The 22,424-nt window shown below is 43.2% G+C and overlaps 1 protein-coding gene across 1 annotated transcript in view; it reads right to left on the minus strand.

The window, feature by feature from the left end:
- COLEC10 (collectin subfamily member 10) overlaps nucleotides 1-1,558 on the minus strand; it is a 59,958-nt gene extending 58,400 nt beyond the window's left edge. The window contains exon 1 of the mRNA XM_069957166.1: nucleotides 1,414-1,558. The gene's annotated coding sequence lies outside the window, so the exon portion shown is untranslated. The remainder of the gene's footprint in view (nucleotides 1-1,413) is intronic.
- Between the last annotated feature and the right edge of the window lie 20,866 nt (nucleotides 1,559-22,424).

Genomic DNA, 22,424 nt, shown 5'->3' on the forward strand with positions numbered 1-22,424 from the left:
CCCCTGCCCCCAAAGCTGCTGATTGACAGGTGACTGCCTATACACAGCATAGATAGGTAACTGAAAATCAGCAGCTGCTGGGCGGAGTTTTCAGCTTCTCATGAATATCCAGGACTACTGGGCTCATGCACATAATAGAGAGGACTACTTATTGCCCATGATATTCAGGAGGAGATCTCTGGATCAGCTGCACAGAACAATGTAAGTGATACATCATTCTGTTCAGCTTCTCTGTCACTAGTTTATGCTACCCTGAGATAGGACACCATACACCTGCTGACAGTGACACTTTAAGTTTATCCTGGTCTCTGTGGCTTCCTTTTTCTGCACTACCACTACACTACAGAAGACACAGGGACTACTCCTACGGGCTTGTTGGGGGCTTATACCAGTCTGAGCCCTGTGACAAGTGCTGCAGTGGTACTGCAACGTCAGCCCTTGCAAATACCACCTAACACCCCTGGGTCACTCCACACACACAGGTGCATAACTTGCTACAGCAGACTTATAATAGGAAAAGCCATCAATAGAAGAAGCTGGGCAAAGTCACCTGACTAAGCTGCAATACCAGAGAGTGGTGTATCTATAGGGGTCTCAGTGGTATCAACTGGGCCCACAAGTCAGTAGGGCTAAGAGACCCCTTCACTGTATTAAGGTTGACTGCTTATGTCTGACCTGCTAAAATCCAGCTCCAATGCTCAGCAGTACATCGAAGTCTGTCATGCCAACCTTCTTTAAAAGGGTAAAGGTATCTTTGAGCTGCACCCTTGGTACTGGGCACTGCCACATGAGAGGCACTCAAATAGTGCCAGAAAGTTATACAGATTTGTAATTTACTTCTATTTAAAAAAAAAAAAAAAATTCAAGTCTTCTGGTACTTATCAGTTGCTGTATGTCCTGCAGGATGTGACACAACTGACACTTCTGTCCATGTCAGGAACTGTCCAGAGCAGGAGAGGTTTTCTATGGGGATTTGCTATTACTTTGGACAGTTCCTGACATAGACAGAGGTGGCAGCAGAGAGCACTATGTCAGACTGGAAAGAATAATACACCACTTCCTGCAGGACATACAGCAGCTGATAAGTACTGGAAGACTTGAAAATTTTAAATAGAAGTAAATTACAAATCTTTATAACTTTCTGATATGAGTTATTTTGAAAGAAAAAACAAAATTGCCGGAGTACTCCTTTAATCGCTCCAACATAAGCGGTGGTGATTGGTTGGGCTTGGGGGATGAATAACTACCATTTGCAATCAAAATCCGTACTCACCCCATCCTCCCTGCTGTCTGTAGTCACAGGTGGGGTATTTCCTGTCTATACAGGGTGTAAGACTTACAGAGCAGCACAACTCCTTTATAATACTTATTTATTCTACAATATTCTGAAAGTCAGAGACGTTCTAGACTTACCTTACGACGTCCGCTCTCAGCCTGGGCAGTGAAGTTCAGCTTCTTACTCAATGCAGTGTTGACACCTTTCTCCTTGCCAGACACCGGAGAAGAACTTCTTTCATTTCTCAGAACAGTCATTTGTAAAACAAGCCGAAATAGTCTGGCAGGGATTTCTTCTCTTGGAGAGGAGAAACGTTTAGCCATCTCCAGTTCAGCATCTCCAAGTCTGAGCTGTTAAAGGAGAAGTCCTATGACAAAAAATAGAAAGGCAGGGGGTGCGGGAACTCTGTAGCACCGCTCCTGAATCCAGCTGACAGTCGGAGGCCTCCTGCAGCTCTTCCGTCTGCAACTTGTAGAGAGAAGGAAGACGGCACTCCGCTGGTCGGTGGTGCACGAGGTGGAGAGATCGGGTAGTATGTATAAAAGGAGCCCGGCACTCACCAGATAAATACGAACTTATTTATTCATTTAAATATGCATCATGATATATATATATATAGACAGTTGGTGTATATATACCTTGGTTTAAGAGTAACTTGGTTTAAGAGCGTTTTGGTTTAAGAGCTCACAGTTTTTCAAAATTGTGACTTGGTTTAAGAGCATTGCTTTGGTGTAAGAGCTCCCTGTACGGAGTGGGGGAGGGGCATGGTCTGCATAGCGGGGTCTACAGCACTGTACTCTGACCCAGGAAGTCTCCCTCACCTTCCAAATCATAGCAGATCCACTTCAGACTGGGGCTTGCATCAGAGGACAGGACTGTGGAGGTAATCTCTCCATAGCTGTAACCCCTCTCTCCCCGGACAGAGAGTGCTGCATGTATGTCCCCACATCTGTCCTGCTCATTCCTTCATGCTCCCTGCAGTCTCTTTCCGCCCTTGTTTCCCATCCTCTCCATTACTGTACAGTAACTTAAGTAAGACAGGTAAGTATACTTACAGGGAAAGGTAAGTATACATAGTTTATTAATTTCCCGCACTCCCCTGCCGGCCTGCCTGTTTTTATTTTCATGGGACTTCCGATTTAACTCCTAGATAGACCAAAGCCAGTAATAGGTTTACTTGCAGTCCTATGTAAAATAGTTAATACACTGCCATATCAGGTTGTCGTGCTGACTGACAAATTATGCTCTGTTATCTATGAGAACTTCCCATTCCAGCACCAGAAAACCTAGGATGCAGCCAGTGATACATTCCTCTTGCAGTGGCCCCTACAGGGGAAATGTAGTATTATATGATAACTATTTAAAGGGGTGATCCAAAATGAGAAAAACATGGCTGCTGTGTGCTAGAAACAGCACCGCTCTTGTCCTCACTTTGTGTGTGACAGATAGATAGATAGATAGATAGATAGATAGGAGATAGATAGATGATAGATAGATAGATAGAGAGAGAGAGAGAGAGAGAGAGAGAGAGAGAGAGAGAGATAGACAGACCTCCTCCATATTGTTTACTCCCTTGGGGCTGCCTCATTATTACAATGAAATATGACACCATTATACAGGTAACTATTGAAAATAGATGATGGTGACCCCCCCTCCTCCACCTTGCACAATGAGGTCACAGAGCATGCCTAGAAAATTTCTTTCTCAATACAAATCAGCTCAGACTACTGGTTCCTGTGGTCCATAAGGCTGCTGTAAAGCATATATCTAAATGCTGTGAATAACAGCTCAGGTGTGGTGCCTGTTCCCATTATCAATTACAAATGAAGAACATTTACAATAAGAAAAAAACAAATATAAAGGGAAGAATATGGATCAACATATGAATCTGGTTTGAATTAGTAAAAACATTTGGTAATTCACTCACTTCCCATAATATGATTTACAGTCCTAAGGAGCCATGACCGAATGTGATCCAGCTGTAACCTCTCTGTGAGCACTGTGCGTCCTACGTGCCCTCTGGATGTTTATAGCTGCATCACAATGAAATAACGTTTTCCTACTAAAGGAAAAGGGTCACTCCCAGAGCTGTGCGGGCTGTGGCTGCTGAATAAGATGATGGCGGGGGGACACTGAGGGACACAGGGCACTGGAGGGGCACTGGGCATCCCTCTGCCATCATCCTCTCCAGCAGCCACAGCCCGCACAGCTCTGGGAGTCGGGTCGTGACATCACCATGTTATCCAGGAAGTGACATCACCATGTTATCCAGGAAGTGACATCACCATGTTATCCAGGAAGTGACATCACCATGATATCCAGGAAGTGACATCACCATGTTATCCAGGAAGTGACATCACCATGTTATCCAGGAAGTGACATCACCATGTTATCCAGGAAGTGACATCACCATGTTATCCAGGAAGTGAAGCCTCGATGCAGTAGTGGTGGTCAGTACAATACTTTAATAAAAAATGTTCACTGGACTTCTCCTTTAAAAGTGTTATCCAGTTAGGTAAAAATACATGTTGAATCATCCTCCCTCCTGGAGGCTAACAATTTGTTCCATCCTTTCAGTCTCCTTGCCCCAATTCTGAGCTGCTGCTTTCTGCTGAAAACACTGAAAACCGTGTGTGGCTGCCACTTATTTTTGAAAACATGAAAACATGTTTGGCAGTCCTAGAGTGCCTGCAAATACTATGAGCAATTGTAGCTTGTGGTAACGGGCTGAGGATGTGGACCTGCTGTGCTACTGAATCTGTTTGACTTTGGGCCACAACAGGGAATGGAGTCTAAGTATCCTGTAGGTGTTTTACTCTTTATTTTGCTCCTCTTTATTTCTGCAACTAGAGGACACCAGGTTGCTCCACAAATGTGATCCTGGTGTTGGTCCTAAGAACAAAAATGTGTGTAGTCAGTAGTTGTCAACAGTGGAATCAAAACTGTCCCAGGGATGAGACAGAGGCGTAGTCAGCCAGGTGAAGTATGGGGGCAGCAGCCTGAGAGGCAATTCACACAATGTGCATCAGCAAAGCAAAAGGCAAACAGTAGAGAACGGGTCAGGCAGGCAAGCATAGTCTAAGAAATAGGCACTGGTGAGGATACAGACTCTGGAACAGCACCTTTGTTTGGAATACAAGGAAGCAACAATGCTCAGACAAGATGCAATAGGGAGAGCAACTTTAAATAGGTGCAGGAGAAACAGGATGAGTGGAGAAAGAGTTATTAGGAGCACACTGCCTTTAAAGTGTCACTGTCATTTAAATTTAAATAGTACAGGCGATTTTAAGAAACTTTGTAATGGGTTTATTAGCCGAAAAATGCATTTTTTTAAATCATGAAAAAGCAGTTTGAAGCCCCCCCCCCCCCCGGTCTTCATTGTTCTCTATGGAGAGGAGAGGGGTGGAGGGAGATCAGGCACCAAAACAGGACAACAAAGAGTTGATTTACAGCTACATCACCGGGCTATCTCCTCTGAGGTCAGCACTGACCTCTCTGACCTCTAAATATCGGCTTTCACACAGTTCCCGCTGTGTAATGCTTTGTTCTCTGCTGCCGACTAATCTCCCTCCTCCCCCCTCCCCTCTCTATAGAACAGACAGGGCCCGACTGATGTAAAAGAGTCGAGATTTCCTGATAATGAGCAGTGAATGAGAGAGAGGAGGAGGGGGGGGGACCTGGGGAAAGTCTTTTTGAATGCAGATAATGGCATATTTGCCTAATAAATCCAATTACAAAGTTTCTTAAAATCGTCTGGACTATTGATTTCTGCCAAAAAAAATAAATAAAAATAACAGTGACACTTGAATCTTGAAGAGCAAGTGAACCTGAGTAGGCAGGACCGAGCCTGAAGCAATGAGCAGCACCGATGGAGTGGAGGACTAGGCCACAGCATGGGGTGAGTTTTAGGATGTCCCCCAGGTGCGTTACATTGATGCTGACTTTGGGACACTGTATAGTTACGTCAGTTGAATCATATGGCAGTTGAAATCAATTTTACAAAAATACTGAAACAGTAGCTCAAAAAAATTACGAAAAAAAACTCATGGCCAACGGTATTTTATAAGACTATAAATCAAAGTCCTGACAAGACAAAGAGGCCTATTAAGAAACAATCTTGTTAGATCACTTTCACCATTAACAAAAAATGATTTAGCGGCAGAAAAAGGAAGAAAACGGGATATGATCCGAGAGGTTTCCTTCATTCCTATATGCTTTCTAGTAAGGAATTTAGTGGTCAAGCTTGGCACCGTCTCCCGATATAAATCATCTTGCAATTCATTACACATACTTCTTGCGAAAGAACAATATGAAAAAAAAAGAAAAAAAAGCAGCGTGACGGATGTTTTGGGCCGCATGAAATTTTGACCCTGGAAAAATAACAACGCCATAATGGCTTTACGAGGCGGCCATGTAATTGTGTGCATGCCATTTATTTTTATAAACCTATTTGGCAGGCTTTGTAATTGATTTTCTTCCATTGTGAGCAAATAAACAACCAGGAATTTCTTAGTAAAATTACTGCAAAGGCAATTTACCGAGGAAATTTAACAAAGTTTTCTAAGTATGTATAAGGAAATTAGATTTTCAAGGGGATTTTTACCTACGTCGGAATCTTCCGTTTTAGTAAAATCTACAAAGTTTTACATGAAGTTGATGAAGTTGCAAAAGGGGAAAAAAAATCCGTCCACAGGCTCCATAGTTTCCTGACAGAAAATAGTTTGGAAAAGCCAGTTAGATTGTGAACACAAATGAGGACATGGACCAATGCTAGAGCTTTGGCTGCCCAGGCATGATGGGTTTGTAGTTTTGCAACAGCCGGAGACTCTAGGTTCCCTACCCCTGCTGTAAAGCATCGCTGTACTGCTCTTTTCCCCCATGGATTAAATCACATTCTGTTTTCCTCTCTGAACTGTGACCCTTCTGTTGTCATGCAATAAAGCAAGCACTCAGTGTCAGTCAGTCAGCTGCCAACACTTCCTGGAGTTTGTAGCTGAACTGAGCATGCCTGACCCAGCTCAATGGGTCGTAACCATAGGCAACAGTTTATCATAACAAAGCAGAGACATGGGGGATTAGTAAGTCTATATCTCCTAATCAGGATGTTAACTGAAATGCTTGTATATTTGAAACTTAAAATTTCATATAATGCATCAGTTTAGACCTAGTTGTCCTAATAACCCAACTCCTTTCTTCTGTAATGTTGGTGTCTTAGCTTCTCTCAGCACCACACTTACATCAATGGCACCCCAATTCACCATCAGCCAGGATACTATTGCCATGGCATGCATGACATTTTGTGGCTGGACCACTTGGGCACTTGTCAGAGTGGCCAGGAATGGTATGACCCACCCCCAAACACACTGGCACTGTACTTAAAAAGAGGTAGCCCAACGTGTAGGTGCAGATCAGTAAGATACTTCAGCTTTTTCTTGCACTTTGTCTTACTGGGGACCGGTTCCTAGCTATGGTCACTGTCCTGGTGTGGACAAGGATCCCTGGTGTGGACAAGGTGTACCCTAGAGGACGGATAACCCCCCTCCTCCTATGGGTTTTAGCAGTGCATTATAAGAACAGTCTCTCTCATAAGAAGATCTCTCTCTCCGGTGTCTCAGTTCCTCCACTCCTCTACTACTGACAAAAGACTTCCCATCAGGAACTGACTGGGTTTATATAGGGGTAACCAGGTCTAACCTCCGGTGGGGCTATACAGGAAAGAGGAGAAGGAAGAAGTGTAGTTGGTGGAAAACCTTGTGAGGCACCTGCACCTGTGATTGGACAAAAATTGAATACAACAGTACAACAAGTTAACCCATTACGTTCAACTGTGCCCATACAGATAGTTTAGTTAGGGGAGAGTGAGACACCTAGTGGTAAAAACACAAACAGCAGCTTCATCCCCTTTGTGTGATACCTGACAGATCTACTTTACCTAGGTGGTATAAAACTTAGTGGACCACCTTTACTGGGACACTACACTATCACCAAGAAGCCTTTACCATCACCTAACACCCCTTTGGAGCCCATCTTTTACAAAGCCAGCCCATGAGAGTGTGGGACTTTGCCCTGTGACCACCCTGGAGCTGCCCATAACAGGTCTATGGAGCACCACAAATGCATCACCCTAGCTGCCCCTTAGGTTTAGTAATAATGCTGACAAATAATAATAGTAATTTGCGTAGACTATGGCCTGGTGTTATGAAATGGTGTAACATAGACACTAGTGTAAAGTGCCCATAGCAACCAATCACAGCTCAGCTTAGAGCTCTAGTAAATGAAAGCTGAGCTGTGATTGGTTGCTGTGGGCAGTTTACACCAGTGTCTATGTTACACCCTTTGATAAATCTGGGCCTATGTGTCTGACATCATGGCGTTCTATCCTACGGTAAGTGGCTCAGTTAACCTAAGCAGTGTGAACTTAAAAGTGTGGACTTGAAAAAAAAATATTCTAATCCTGGACTTTTTAGCAGTTCACTTTAACACCATAAGGTGGCATTGAAATCCCAGGCTGTAACGCTGGTAAGAATTATTCTTTAGGCTCATCGATGAAAAGGGATATAAAGTAGTTGCCATTATTGTGTGTTTCAGTATCAAGAAATGATTCCTTATACAGTCCATATATATCCATTACACGGTCAAAACTGAGAAGTATTTGCCCCATAAGAAATAATACAGATGTATGAACCTGTAACTTTCACTTTTACACTTATCCCCCCGTTTTACCTCTAACAGTACAGCTAGGGAGTGCAATGTGGAATCATAGGTGATGAGTAGGCATAGCAAGCATCATGGGTAACTATAGCGTAGTGTAACTGTAAATGTAGGGGATCGATTCGTTTCATATGTCGATTCGTTTTCATATTTTTTCTTGAAAAAAATGTAATAAATATGGCTCATATAGGTCTGCTGCCTTATGGCTCTAAGGCTGGGTTCACACTAGTGTTTTTTCCATGCGTCTCACTGGTTTCATTCTAGTGTGTTTAAAGGGAATCTGTCGCTAGTTTTATTCTGCCTTAAAGTGACACTTTTTGCATTATGACAAGTGTACATTTTGCAGTTTTCATACCTTATTTGATATCATGGTGCTTGTTCCAATAAAAAGTGATCTTTTATCACCTGCAGATTGTGCTACCTGGGCGGGGCTTGGCACTTTAAATGAGGGCAGCATAAACTAGTGACAAAAATGCTGAACAGATCTGTGTATTACTTACATCATTCTGTTCAGCCGTTCTCCTAATATGCAGGAGAATAGGATTCTTGCCACACCCCTTCCCCCGCCTCTAGCTGCTGATTGACAGTTGACTGCCGTATACACAGCATGGAAAGATAATTGCCAGTCAGCAGCTGTTGGGCGGAGTTTTCTGCTTCTCATAAATATCCAGGACTACTGGGCTCATGCACATAATGGAGAGGACTACTTATTGTCCATGTTATTCAGGAGGAGATCTCTAGATCAGCTGCACAGAACAGTGTAAATGATACATCATTCTGTTCAGCTTCTCTGTCTTTAGTTTATGCTACTCTGAGGTTGATGCGCCCGCAGCAGAACACTACGGCCAGAAAGATCACCCGGCCGGTACTTAAGTATCGTCCGGGATGATCTGTACAGAGACCAGCCATCCCTTGACCCGGCTAGGGTCACGGAACGGACGGTTGTTCACGTTGTATGAACATAGCCTAAATGTGTCAGGTCCAACAGGGCTAAAGCCATGATCAGACATGCAAATAACTGGTCCTCTGAGTCATGGTCTGACTGCAGAGTAGGGCGTGCTATAATTCATCATCTACTTCTAACTGTTGGAGAACTCCCCAGGTCATGATGATGTGTACTGACTATTATTACATTTCATGTAAGGTGACGACCAATTCCCAAACCTCTGCCCACTGCATGTGGGATCAGCCCTCCTATGCCAGCACAATGTACCCAAACACCTCTCCCCTGTTACACTACGCTCATACACCACATTGTGACTTCATACCTTCATAGGTGCAGGTGGGGGTAGGAAACCTGAAGCTGTCCAGCATCTTAGGTAGAAGATCAGCAAGAAGCGGTGATATCTGGATTAAAGGGGTTATCCAGCACTACAAAAACACGGCCACTTTCTTCCAGATACAGCACCACTCTTGTCTCCAGGTCAGGTGCGGTTTGCAAATAAGCTCCATTCACTTCAATGGAACTTAGTTGCAAAACCTGCACCCAAACTGGAGACAAGAGTGGTGCTGTCTCTGGATGAAAGTGGCCATGTTTTTGTAGTGCTGTATAACCCCTTTAAAAGGGTTATCCAGCACTACAAAAACACGGCCACTTTTCCCCTCTCTTGTCTTCAGATTGGGTGGGGTTTGGAACTCAGTTCCATTGAAGTAAATGGAGCTTAATTGGAAACCACACCTGACCTGGAGACAAGAGTGGTGCTGTGTCTGGGCAGGTTCAGACTACGGAATTCTCGCGGGTAAATTCTGCGGAATTACGTCGCCTGTACGCACTCACAGCCGAAAGAATTGACGTGACAAATAGTGCTGGGCTGTATAAAAGATGGGGGAGTGAGGAAGGTGAGTATATGATTTTCTTCTATTTGGCAGCCTGAGCAAAATTTGCTCTCTTGAATCCCCCTCCAAACTGTCACTGTCGTTTTTTTTATTTTTTTTTGCAGGAATCAATAGTCCAAGCGATTTTAAGAAACTTTGTAATTGGGTTTATTAGGCAAATATGTCATTATCTGCATTTAATAAGACTTTCCGCAGGTCGCCCCCTCCCTCCTCTCTCACCCACTGCTTATTTTCAGGAAATCCCGACTCTTTTACATCAGTCGAGCCCTGTGTAACCTATGGAGAGGGGAGGGAGGAGATTAGTCACCAGCAGAGAGCAGAGAACAAAGGATTACACAGCGGGGCCTGTGTCAAAGGGGTATTCAGAGGTCAGAGAGGTCAGTGCTGACATTAGAGGAGATAGCCAGTGATGTAGCTGTAAATTAACTCTTTGTTGTCCTGTTTTGGTGCCTCATCTCCCTCCCTCCACCCCTCCTCTCTCCATAGAGAACCATGAAGACAGGGGGGAGAGCTTCAAACTGCTTTTTCATGATAAAAATGCTTATTCTGGCTAATAAACCCAATTACAAAGTTTCTTAAAATTGCCTAAACTATTGATTTCTGCAAAGAAAATTTAAATGACAGTGACACTTTAAGCATTGGTCAATATAAGACCACCACTTCTGTTTTCACTAAAGATCAGTTATATAAAGTGTGACTCACTGATCACCAACATTGGATAGCCTCTATCTGATTAGAATTTCCAGATGCAATATCAGACTGATGGAAACAATCCAACTTTTTAGACATACTTTTCAATTCTTACTATTTTACATACTGTGGAAACCTATGTGTCTCCATGGTAACAGACTACAAACAAACCCTCTGTTGTCTGATTCTGCCATTATATATTTCTATTTGTCTCCTACACTCTGTTAATGTAGTAAATATATATTAGCATGAAGTAGAGGATGGATAGATAGAATAGGATCAAACTATAAAGAGGTTCTTTGAAGTTTTGTTACAGTAGAGACACATGTAGTGCTTCTTAAAATTATTTACTCTAGTGTGTGGGTTATCCCCCCTGGAATATAAATGGATACCTTAACCCGTACCTGTCACAAAAATTTTCTTTGACGAAATCAACAGGGACTGTGATCGCAAGCAATTTTGCAGTATGCTCACTTTATTTTTTTTCTTAAAGTTTTCTATGTTTATATCAACATTAAACATACTGCCAAACTGTGCTCCATGCTCCCTCCCTGCTGATATTTGGTCTTTTCTCTGTTTGAAAAAAACAAAACAAAAACACACCAAACACAGGAAGTCCCAGTTCCAGTGCTCACACAAAGAAAGACATCTGTTCGTCATGCAGGGTGTATATAATCTGAGGGTAAGTAACTTAAGAAAGTTATATTATCAACTTTTGCTAATTCTATTATCAGCCCTGCAGCTTACCAGAAGACGATTCTCTTTGTTATGTAACAGTTCAGTTAGTATAATATCACTGTGTGGTTACAGAGGCTTTGGTGCTTGGTGAAAGGAGAGCTGACTGTACAGTACAAGCACCTCCAGGATTCTCTGCTACTGAATGTGGACGCACAGCAGCTGTACATATGCTCAGTGAAGGGAGACACCTACTGGCCATATGTTTAACATTGATTTAAACATAGAATGATTGGTGATTGGTTCGTGATCCTGATCAGTTCATGTTTGCCGAACATTCACAAACAAATAACAAACGCACAGTGGATACATATGTTTTGGTCTACACACATGCATACAGATTATCAGGTGCAGTATTTATATTATGCAGATATGTACGTTTGCAAGTTCGAATATGTTTGGAAATGATCATTATAATTATTCCGATCATCAAACAAATAAGCGTCATGTTCGTACGTACACACAACCATTCACGAACGTGTTCACTCATCACTATTCTAAACGCAGCCACTGCCCCTTACTGCTGCCACTCAATGTAAAAAAAAAATAATTAATGTTCATTCAAAATTATATTAGAAAGTCCAAATACAAATAAATAAATGTATTTGCCGTAATACAGTTATATTATTATTATTATTTTGAAACAATATATTAACCCCTTCCCGCATGAGGGCGTAACTGTACGTCCTAATGCGGGTGTGAGTGTTCAGAGAGGGGTCATGCGGCAACCCTGCTCTGAACCGTTTAAATGCAGCTGTCAAAGTTGACAGCTGCATTTAGAATGCAGCTTTTCCACTTCCCTGGTGTCTAGTGGGGGGGATCACATCATTTTCACACGGCCGGGGTCTGCGCCGTAATGACGCTGATCCCGGCTCGGGATTCTATTGCTTTCGGCTGCAGCAGCCGGAAGCAATCCAGTGCCTATCTCATTGATCTATGCAGTATATCTATATATCTATACTACATAGATCTCTATGAGAGATCAGTGTAGTAATACTAGAAGTCCCCCAGGAGGAATAACCCTAACCCCAGGGGGAATAACCCTAACCCCATGGGGGAACAACCCTAACCCCAAGGGGAACAACCCTATCCCCAGGGGGAATAACCCTAACCCCAGGGGGGAATAACCCTAACCCCGGGGGGAATAACCCTAACCCCATGGGGGAACAACCCTAACCCCAGGAGGAATAACCCTAACCCCAGGGGGGCTTCTAGTATGTGTGTAAAAAAATGTTTTTTTTTATTAATAAAGAGTATGAATCACCCACCTTTCCCCATTTTTTAAATCTAAATAAATAAACATATTTGGTATCGCCGCGTGCGTAATCATACGAACTATTAATATTTTTTATTCTTGATCTCTCACGGTAAATGACGTAAGCGCAAAAAAATTTCCAAAGTGCAAAATTGCGCATTTTTGGTCCCATCAAATCCAGAAAAATTGTAATAAAAAGCGATCAAAAAGTTGCATATGTGCAATTAAGGTACCAATAGAAAGTACACATCATGGCGCAAAAAATGACACCTCACACAGCCCCATAGACCAAAGCGCTATAAGCATGAGTGTAGGAATAGAATGATTTTAAGGAACATTTATTTTTTTTAAAAAGGTTTAAATTTTTTAAAAGCCATCAAATAAAATAAGTTACACAAGTTACATATCGTGGTAATCGTAACAACTTAAGGAACATGGATAATAAGTCAGTTTTAACCTAGGGCAAATGGCAGAAACACAAAACCTCCCCAAATAAAAAAAAAATAATTTTTTTTTTTCAATTTCGGTGTACTTTATGCAAAAATTCAGCCTGTCATTGCAAAGTACAATTAGTGGCGCAAAATATAAGGGCTCATGTGGGTCTTTAGGTGAACAAATGCAAGTGCTATGGCCTTTTAAACACGAGGAGGAAAAAAACGAAAGGGCAAAAATGAAAAATAGCCCGGTCCAGAAGGGTTAATATAATTTATAACACCACCAGAAGAGATTTGTATTTCTATTTAGCTACTCAGCATTTTTCGGCATTTCTAACCAACGTGATGCACTCTCTCGCTTTGTGACCCTTGATATTTTAACATCTTATAACTATGTCTAATCAGCGGAATAAAGTGACAGCGCACTATCTGTCCAACGTAACTGGAAACATAGTCATCTTATTAGTAGTCTTAGAACACGTAGAGGACGGTTTCCCGTACTCTGCACCCATCAAACAAAACCACAGGGTTCTTGGAATGAAAAATAACCCACTTTTAATTCATAACTAAAAGTAGAAGCCATTATACTGAGTGACTTTGAAGTCTGTCTATGAAGCTCCCTCACGGTGAATGGTCAGCCTTCAGGTGGGAGCAATGATTCACATTCGGAAAATCCCACAGTAATTATTCTACAAATGACATACTGTACGTACACGACAAAACCACCTAGAAAAACACATCTACACCTAGAACGGTCTGGGAATTATCGTCTGGGAGTGATAAGGTGGAAGCCCTTACGCAACTAAAGGGGTTCTCCACTTTGGACAATGACTACTTGTTAGAAGGGTCTCCTGGCAATAAGCCGCAAAGTGCCCACCTGCCGGGACCTCCAGCCATCAGCTGGTATTTTTGGCAATACATGTTTTAGTCCGGCATTATACTAGGTGTTAAAAAAAAATAAAAAATAGATCAATAGGTTGCCTGTGATAAGGCCTGTTGATAATAATTTACAATTTTGGTTAATAGATGAGGGTCCAGATTTGCTATGAAAATGAACAACCCCTTGTGTATGGAAGGTAGGAATGTATTACACGGCCTGGTCATAAACAGTAAACGAGCGCAGATTTGTTAGATTGGCGCTCGTTCACTGAGCAATTACATGGCCAACTATCGGGCAGCAAGGGCTGCACAGACATCGTTAGCGATGTCCGCGCAGCCCTTGCCTTAAAAAGGACCTGTCACCCCCCGTGCCGGGGTGACAGGCTCCCGACCCCCCGTTAGAGCCCCCTATACTCACCTAATCCCGCCGGGTCCCGCTTCTGGATCCGGTCGGGTGACGGAGATATCAGCCGCTGCAGCCCGGCGCGCGCGCTGAGAGATGAGTCCAACACTCATAGAGAATGACAGGAGAGTCCAGCGCTCCGTCATTCTCTATGAGCGTTGGACTCATCTGAGGAGCACGCGCGCCGAGCTGCAGCGGCTGAGATCTCTGTCACCCGACCGGATCCAGAAGCGGGACCCGGCGGGATTAGGTGAGTATAGGGTGCTCTAACGGGGGGTCGGGAGCCTGTCACCCCGGCACGGGGGGGTGACAGGTTCCCTTTAAGTGTAAAATAATAACCTTACCACGTTCCCTGGTGACCTCGGAGATCTTCCCTGGTCTCTGCAGCTCTGCTTTCTGTTTTAGTCTCTGTCGGCCGCTCATCCAATCACTACCTGCTGAAGACTGCGATGCACGCCCAACGCCCAATGGTTTAAGGTCTAGACCTAAAGAAACGATCAGCCGACGATTGTTTCATTGGCTGATTGTCTTCTCTATTACACAGAGCAATAATCCGCCGAATCGGCTCCATGTCATAGGGCCCTTACACCGGCAGACATAACACACCTGTATTCCGGATTCAGCCATTCACCACTCTATGAATAAGGACCACAGGTAACAGGGCAGAAACGCGTCAGTCTTTGCCCGCTACCCGTGTGCACTCATGTTTTTAGTCCACTGTTTTTAACGAACAATAGTAAAGATATGTGATTTATAAAGGGGTTTCCCATTGTAACAAGTAACTAAGAGAGGGGCCCCCATGATCTCCATAACAGAGACCCAGTAATCCCTGGTGGATGGAGAGCGCTTTATTCAATCTCTATAGAACTGCTGGAGATAGATAAATGCAGCTTCAGCGACTCGGTTGAAAATAAATGGAGCAACAGCACATGTGAAGCCCGGCACTTGGTTTTTGGGAGTCACTATTTTAGAGATTGCTGAAGGGTCTTGTACTTTTAAGGTCCCCAGACACCATATACCTTTATTGTCCGTAACAGTAGCTCACGGCATGTTCAGTCGATGGGATGAGGTGTATAGGGCTCTGCCGACTGACCAAGGACAGATGACGTTGGTGGAGATTGGGGTCAGGTGTGATGAAAAGTCAATGCCTAACTCCTTAGCACTGGGAGAGATAAGTTGCAGCCAGAGAACACAGGAACGTATCACCCGTGTATAGGGAGGACGGAAAGGAGTCTGGAGAGATAACGGACGTCCGGAGGGTCAAAATGATAGAGAAAACAAGGCAAGGGCGCCACAGCGAGTAAGGTTAAAGTGGAATGGTGAAAAGCTGCTCACCTATTTGCCCTTTTTTGTGTATCACCCCTATATCACCAATATACACTTATTATGGGAAATGCTTATAAAGTGCTTTTTTCCCTGCACTTACTACTGCATCAAGGCTTCACTTCCTGGATAAAATGGTGATGTCACTTCCTGGATAACATGGTGATGTCACTTCCTGGATAACATGGTGATGTCACTTCCTGGATAACGTGGTGCTGTCACGATCCGACTCCCAGAGCCGTGCGGGCTGTGGCTGCTGTAGAGGATGATGGCAGGGGGACACTGAGGGACACAGGGCACTGGAGGGACACTGAGCATCCCTCTGCCATCATCCTCTCCAGCAGCCACAGCCCGCACAGCTCTGGGAGTCGGGTCGTGACATCACCATGTTATCCAGAATGTGACATCACCCTTTTATCCAGGAAGTGACATCACCCTTTTATCCAGGAAGTGACATCACCATGTTATCCAGGAAGTGACATCACCATGTTATCCAGGAAGTGACATCACCATGTTATCCAGGAAGTGACAGCACCATGTTGTCCAGGAAGTGACAGCACCATATTATCCAGGAAGTGAAGCCTTGATGCAGTAGTAAGTGCAGGGAAAAAAAGCACTTTATGTGCATTTCCCGTAATAAGTGTATATTGGGGATTTGTATAACTTTTGGGGGAAAATACAATACTTTAATAAAAATTTTCACTGGACTTCTCCTATAATGGACAGTTTAATTCCAGATGTGGGAAAGCAAACAAATGGGCTGCCAGGCTTACTGTACCACCACAATGGGTTGCTCCCAACACCGGCCCTTGAAACTGATTAACAGAAAATAAGTGGTAATTATTATAATTGTGGTAATTAAAATAATTGTGGTCAGCGCTGTCCAAAATAAATGCTCAAAGGTCCAAAGCGCAGAAACACATATGTTTATTGTATAAAGCACACAGTTGTCGGCGGCCAATACCCCCTTCATCAGATACAGAAAGTGTCGGTGGATTGGTCCGCCATCAGTTAATAAAGGTGTATGAGTACCTTCAGCTATGCCGCATCCTGTGCATACTGTGGATATGGCATAACTTGTCAAGATGGAAAAAACCCTTTAAAAAAGCTGTGTGCTGAGGATCTTTTTGCACCATTCACCACCCCAGACCACCATTGTTGCTTCTATTACTGAACTTACTAGCCCACCATGAATATTACCATTAGCCTAGTTATTATCCTATTACCCTTATTTTTTCTAGTTGTTTGTATGTTTGTGCAGCATAAGATTATAACATGTCTACATGATTATTTTTTAAATATTTATATATACAGTGGTACAGTGAAAGAGATGTAGCATCTTAGGCTGCGGAATCTGTTGGCGCTATACAAATAAATATTATTATTATTATTATTAATTTGTACTATTATTAGGAGATTTATAGGGGAAGGGGCTTTCTCTGTCATCACCCCTGCAACATCTGCCATTGGCATGTGCCCAAGAGATGCACAAATGCTACAATGTACCAGTCCAGTGCCCAGGCTGAATATAACTGTATCCCCTTTGCAGGTCTAGCTACTGTATATCGCTTTACTGTGTCTGAATAGAAGCCAGAATGTTATCAATCACTGATAGCCGACAAACATGATATCATATAATACAAGTACAGTGGTACCTTGGTTTAAGAGTAACTTGGATTGAGAGCGTTTCGCAAGAAGAGCTCACAGTTTTTCAAAATTGTGACTTGGTTTAAGAGCATTGTTTTGGTTTAGGAGCTCCCTGTACTCGGCAGGAGCAGGAGTGGGGGAGGGGCATGGTCTGCATAGCGGGGTCTACAGCACTGTACTCCGACCCAGGAAGTCTTCCTTACCTTCCAATTCATAGCAGATCCACTTCAAGCTGGGGCTTACATCAGGGGACAGGACTGTGGAGGTAATCTCTCCATAGCTGTAATCCCTCTCTCCCCGGACAGAGAGTTCTGCATGTATGTGCCCACATCTGTCCTGCTCATTCCTTCATGCTCCCTGCAGTCTCTGTCAGTCCTGATTGGTCCATGCTGAACACACCCCCCCTTCCCCATTGCTGTCATGTGACCACACAGACCTCTGACAGCAGCCCTGCTTCTCTATTCTAGCCTGTTGTACTACACTACTGCATTATGGGGATCTGCAGCGCCATCCTCTATCTACAAACTGCTGCTGTGTTATCACGTTTATGCCCTTACTATACATTATACTCCACACGCTGATTGCTATACTGTACAGTAACTTATATTATCACATATTCTGCTGTTTCTCATTGTTCGTTTCATTTGTTTTACATGTTATTCTGAATACAAAATCATTATTTTTAGGGTGTGGAACCAATTTTCTGCATTTCAGTGATTTCTTATGGAAAAATTTGCTTTGGTTTAAGAGTGGATTTGGATTTCAAGCACCGTCCCGGAACTAATTATGCTCGTAATCCAAGGCACCACTGTATATTTTTTCTGAATAATAAAATGACATCAAATACTGTATAAACACACATAATCAGTACTTCTACATATATACACAGATGCATACCAGAGGATTATACTATATTAATATTTACTTCTAGATAAATTCTGTATATAATACATTATATTGTTTATCATGTACTGGTTATATCATGTTCTATAGCCATGATCTGCTCTCATAATCCTGAGCTATGATCTCCCGTTTCCCTCCTCCTCCTCCTCGTCCTCTTTATCTCTAGATTAATTTACCTGAATAGACTGCAACTTGGTGTCAAAATACTAAATACAATACAATACCGCTACTAAACTATAACCATGTCCCTGCCCAGATGGAGGGCAGTCCATCAACTGGGTCATGACGTCGGCTTTTGTGTGCAAAAGACAATTTAAAAACTTAAACTTAAAAAATGTTATCAATTGACCACACTGTTCAGACATCACTTGCACCATGCTGCATGCCTCCAGCCATCATCTGGAACATACCATCAGAGCTATCCCTGTTGATGAGCTCACTAGGAATAAACGCACAGGATTAAAGCATGTGTCATCCATGGGAGCTCCTGGCTGTCAGTGATAGCCACACTCCGGTGCTGAAAATTCACCATATAGATACTGTGGTTGGCACGACCACAACATCTACAGGGCTCCAGGCAGAGAATTCTCCCTCCACAAAGGGGCCCCGTTGATAGCCCCGATGATAGACACGGAAACTGGGAACCTAAGGCTTCCAGTTTCCTGGCTACGGATCACGGCGGGGAGGAAAGGGAGGGGAGGCCGGCACAGGGCCCCTCATGGCACGTGGCTGTGAGCTCTTCCCCTCCGCTCTCTCCACTGCTGCTGATACAGGCTTCTAATTTATGCAGAAACATAGAAAACTCTGAAGGGTTCACAAACTTTTAGGTGCCACTGTATTATTTGTCTGGCTGCCTAGTAGAGATGATCGAACATCGGGAAAAGTTAGGTTCCATCGAACTCGAACCTTCTCGAACCTTCCGCATTTGATTTTCGATACCTTCCCGTTCCATGGGGAAGGTGGAGACTGCCAGAGTACCGCCTGGAAAATAGGGATACAGCCTAGGCTTTCTCCACCTTCCTCATGGAACGGGAAGGCATCGGGAATCAAATGCGGAAGGTTCGAGTTTGATGGAACCTAACTTTTCTCGATGTTCGATCATCTCTACTGCCTAGCTCCATAATACGGAGTCACATTTTATAGGAAATTCAAGGCATATAGTGGTAGTGTTGGGCTCCATACAAGATCTTAGATCTGTGTTACGATTCTTTCTTACCAAGTCAACCTATTATTCTAGTGTTCCGGATGGAGCCGGATAAACATTAATTTCAATTTTTAGAGAGAACATTGAATTTTTGGGTGCAATAAACTTTTTTTGAAATATTTTTCATATATTTAACTTTCCAAACCATCCGCCGACCTTTTATTAACGGCTCATTGCTCGGCTTTTCTTTTCTACGTTTAGCTTTTAATTATATTTTTGCGTCCCCTCTAATGTGGCCGTCCCTGTTAATTAAAAGAATTATCCGCCCCTCATCGGCTATTTTTACCAGTTTTCTTTGGTCGCGGTATTTCCTTACCTGCTATTTCAGTCTTTTCGGTACTAAACAGATGAGAGATTCTCAGTGATGAGCAAAACATCTGAGACTAACTGAGGCGAGGCGCAGATGCGTGAAATGTTCTAATACAAAACTGGTAGGTGGATTTACGTAATGTTTGATTTTTTAGCTTTTTCTGGCTAAATTTTTTGACTTTGTGTCTCCTTGCCATATACTTCAATTATAGGTTTCCATTACGAAAGAATGACTTTCCTGTTGACCGTAGGATGGTTTAAGGGCGCAGCCGGGAAGTGAGTCAAAGACATTGAATCTATTTCCCCGTATCCTTTTGGATTCCGCGACAAAGGAAGACTCACCAAACAACGGAATAGTTGGTGGGAACGTTGCCCAATAGTTAACGGATAAGTTTCCTTTGATTCCTTTTATATTTTGAGCCACAGATAAAAAATAGGATTTTGTTGGCTGCCCAAACCCTATATCTAAATATCCTCGCCAAAGCAACGTGGCTTGTTGGCGGCTTTCTTGAATACAACCCAATTGGCCCGAATACCAATGATGTTGCTGGTTTCAGTCCTTTCAAAACAATAAAAAATAGTCCTAGAGTTTCTATATCCAATGTCAAGTAGGTTCTGCCAAATGGGATCCATCAGTTCACAATGGCTCCTAAAGAGCCTAAAGAGCATATTCTATATCAGGGGTGTCAAACTCAAATACACAGTGGGCCAAAATTAAAAAAAAGTCGCAGGCCAACCTTAATATTTAATGAAGAGTGCATGCAGTGTTTCTGGCACTGTCTATCCTAAAGTAAATGTCCCCACATGTTAGTTACCCATTATATCTCTCAAGTAGGTTATCCCATAATTGTGCCCCATGTAGTAGCCCCCCCCCAATAGTGCCCCACATACTAGCCAGGCCTACTATTAGAGCCCCACATAGTGGGAATAGCCAGCCCTCCCCAATAGTCTCTTATATAGTAGCCAGCCCTCCCCAATAGTCTCTTATATAGTAGCCAGCCCTGCCCAATAGTCTCATATAGTAGCCAGCCCTTCCCTATAGTCTCTTATATAGTATCCAGCCCTCCCAAAAGTGTCTTATATAGTAGCCTGCCCTTCCCAATAGTCTTTTATATAGTAGCCAGCCCTCCCCCATAGTTTTATATAATAGCCAGCTCTCCCCAATAGTCTCTTATATAGTAGCCAGCCCTCCCCCATAGTTTTATATAGTAGCCAGCCCTCCCCCTAGTCTCTTATATAGTAGCCAGCCCTCCCCATATTCTCTTATATAGTAGCCAGCCCTCCCCCATAGTCTCTTATATAGTAGTCAGCCCCCCCCCCCATAGTCTCTAATAGTCTCTTATATAGTAGTCCTCCCCCATAGTCTCTTATATAGTAGCCAGCCCTCCCCAATAGTTTCCTATGTAGAACCCAGACACCCCCCATAGTGTCTTATATAGTAGCCAGCCCTCCAAATAGTCTCTAATATAGTAACCAGCCCTCCAAATAGTCTCTTATATAGTAGAGACTGTCTATATATGGCTGTCCGGACCACCCATATTAAAATCTGCTGCAACGTCAGGTGGGACAGATTTGATACAGCAATGGAAAAGCATGGCGGGCCAAAAATAATGTTGCTGCCCTTGTCCAGAACACAACAAAACACTCTTCTTACCTTCCTGTGCTCCCCCAGTGTCCTCTTACGTCATCTTCGGGTCCATGGCTGAACAATTTCGCCTCCACTTGTCTGGCGGTGACAGCCCGCTCAGCCAATCACTGGCTGCGGTGCTGTCCCATCTCAATCAGTAATTGGCTGAGCGGGCTGTCACTACCAGACAGTACACAGGGGGAGCGTGGAAAGGTAATACTATTGTAATGTGAGCTGAAAATATTTTACTAGTACATTCATGCTTCTTTCTCTTGATATGACCGTTCTTTTCCTCCCCTTGTCGACAGCTTATCGTCTAGGTTTATTTAAGAGGCTAGGTGAACAAAATAGCATGGAACAAGTAATGTTATACATGTGGTGATAGCAAATGTATCTGTTTTTATTTTGTAATCTTTATATTTGATATGGTTATTAGGACAAGGGTGTTTGAAATGTGTATTTTTTTTTAAATATTTTTTAAACTTTTTTTTATACAGTACACTGTAATAATAATGCATTGCAGTGTACTGTTATATATACTTTTATACCTCCCAAAAAATTCTGTTAAAAGAAGGAGAACATTTGGGAACAGAGTGGGGCATGCCTTTGTCTAACCTCCTCCCTGTTAGGCCCCATTCCCACTGAGCAAAATTAGCGGAATTCTGTGGCGGAATTGTCCACCGCGGAATGCCGTTAGCCTCCCGCTCGTAATGGGAGTCTATGGGAGGCGCGCGCTCCTGCCCTGTCCGCGCTGAAGAATGAACATGTTTTCCGCTAGTTTTGCTCAGTGGGAACGGGGCCTTATGGTCACTAGTGACTGTGGCATCTAGGGGTTTAATGGTTGGAATAAGGGGTATCCTCAATCCCGGTCACTGTATGTCCAGCTATGTAACCCATCTGCCACCAACTGTGTATACAGTGGCCCTAGCTTCTGTGTTGGCTGCATATTACCTTTATGCCGCCATTAATTCAAGGAGCCCTAATGGGTTAAATAGGTTGTAACCAACCATTTTTTTTGTTAAAGTGGTTGTCAGGGCATCCTACTGCTGGAGTCTCCGGCAAGCAGATGTAATAGGGGAGATTTATCAAACATGGTGTAAAGTGAAACTGGCTCAGTTGCCCCTAGCAACCAATCAGATTCCACCTTTCATTTTCCAAAGAGTCTGTGAGGAATGAAAAGTGGAATCTGATT

This window comes from Dendropsophus ebraccatus, chromosome 2 (genome assembly GCF_027789765.1).
Source record: "Dendropsophus ebraccatus isolate aDenEbr1 chromosome 2, aDenEbr1.pat, whole genome shotgun sequence".
Classification (NCBI taxonomy): domain Eukaryota; kingdom Metazoa; phylum Chordata; class Amphibia; order Anura; family Hylidae; genus Dendropsophus; species Dendropsophus ebraccatus.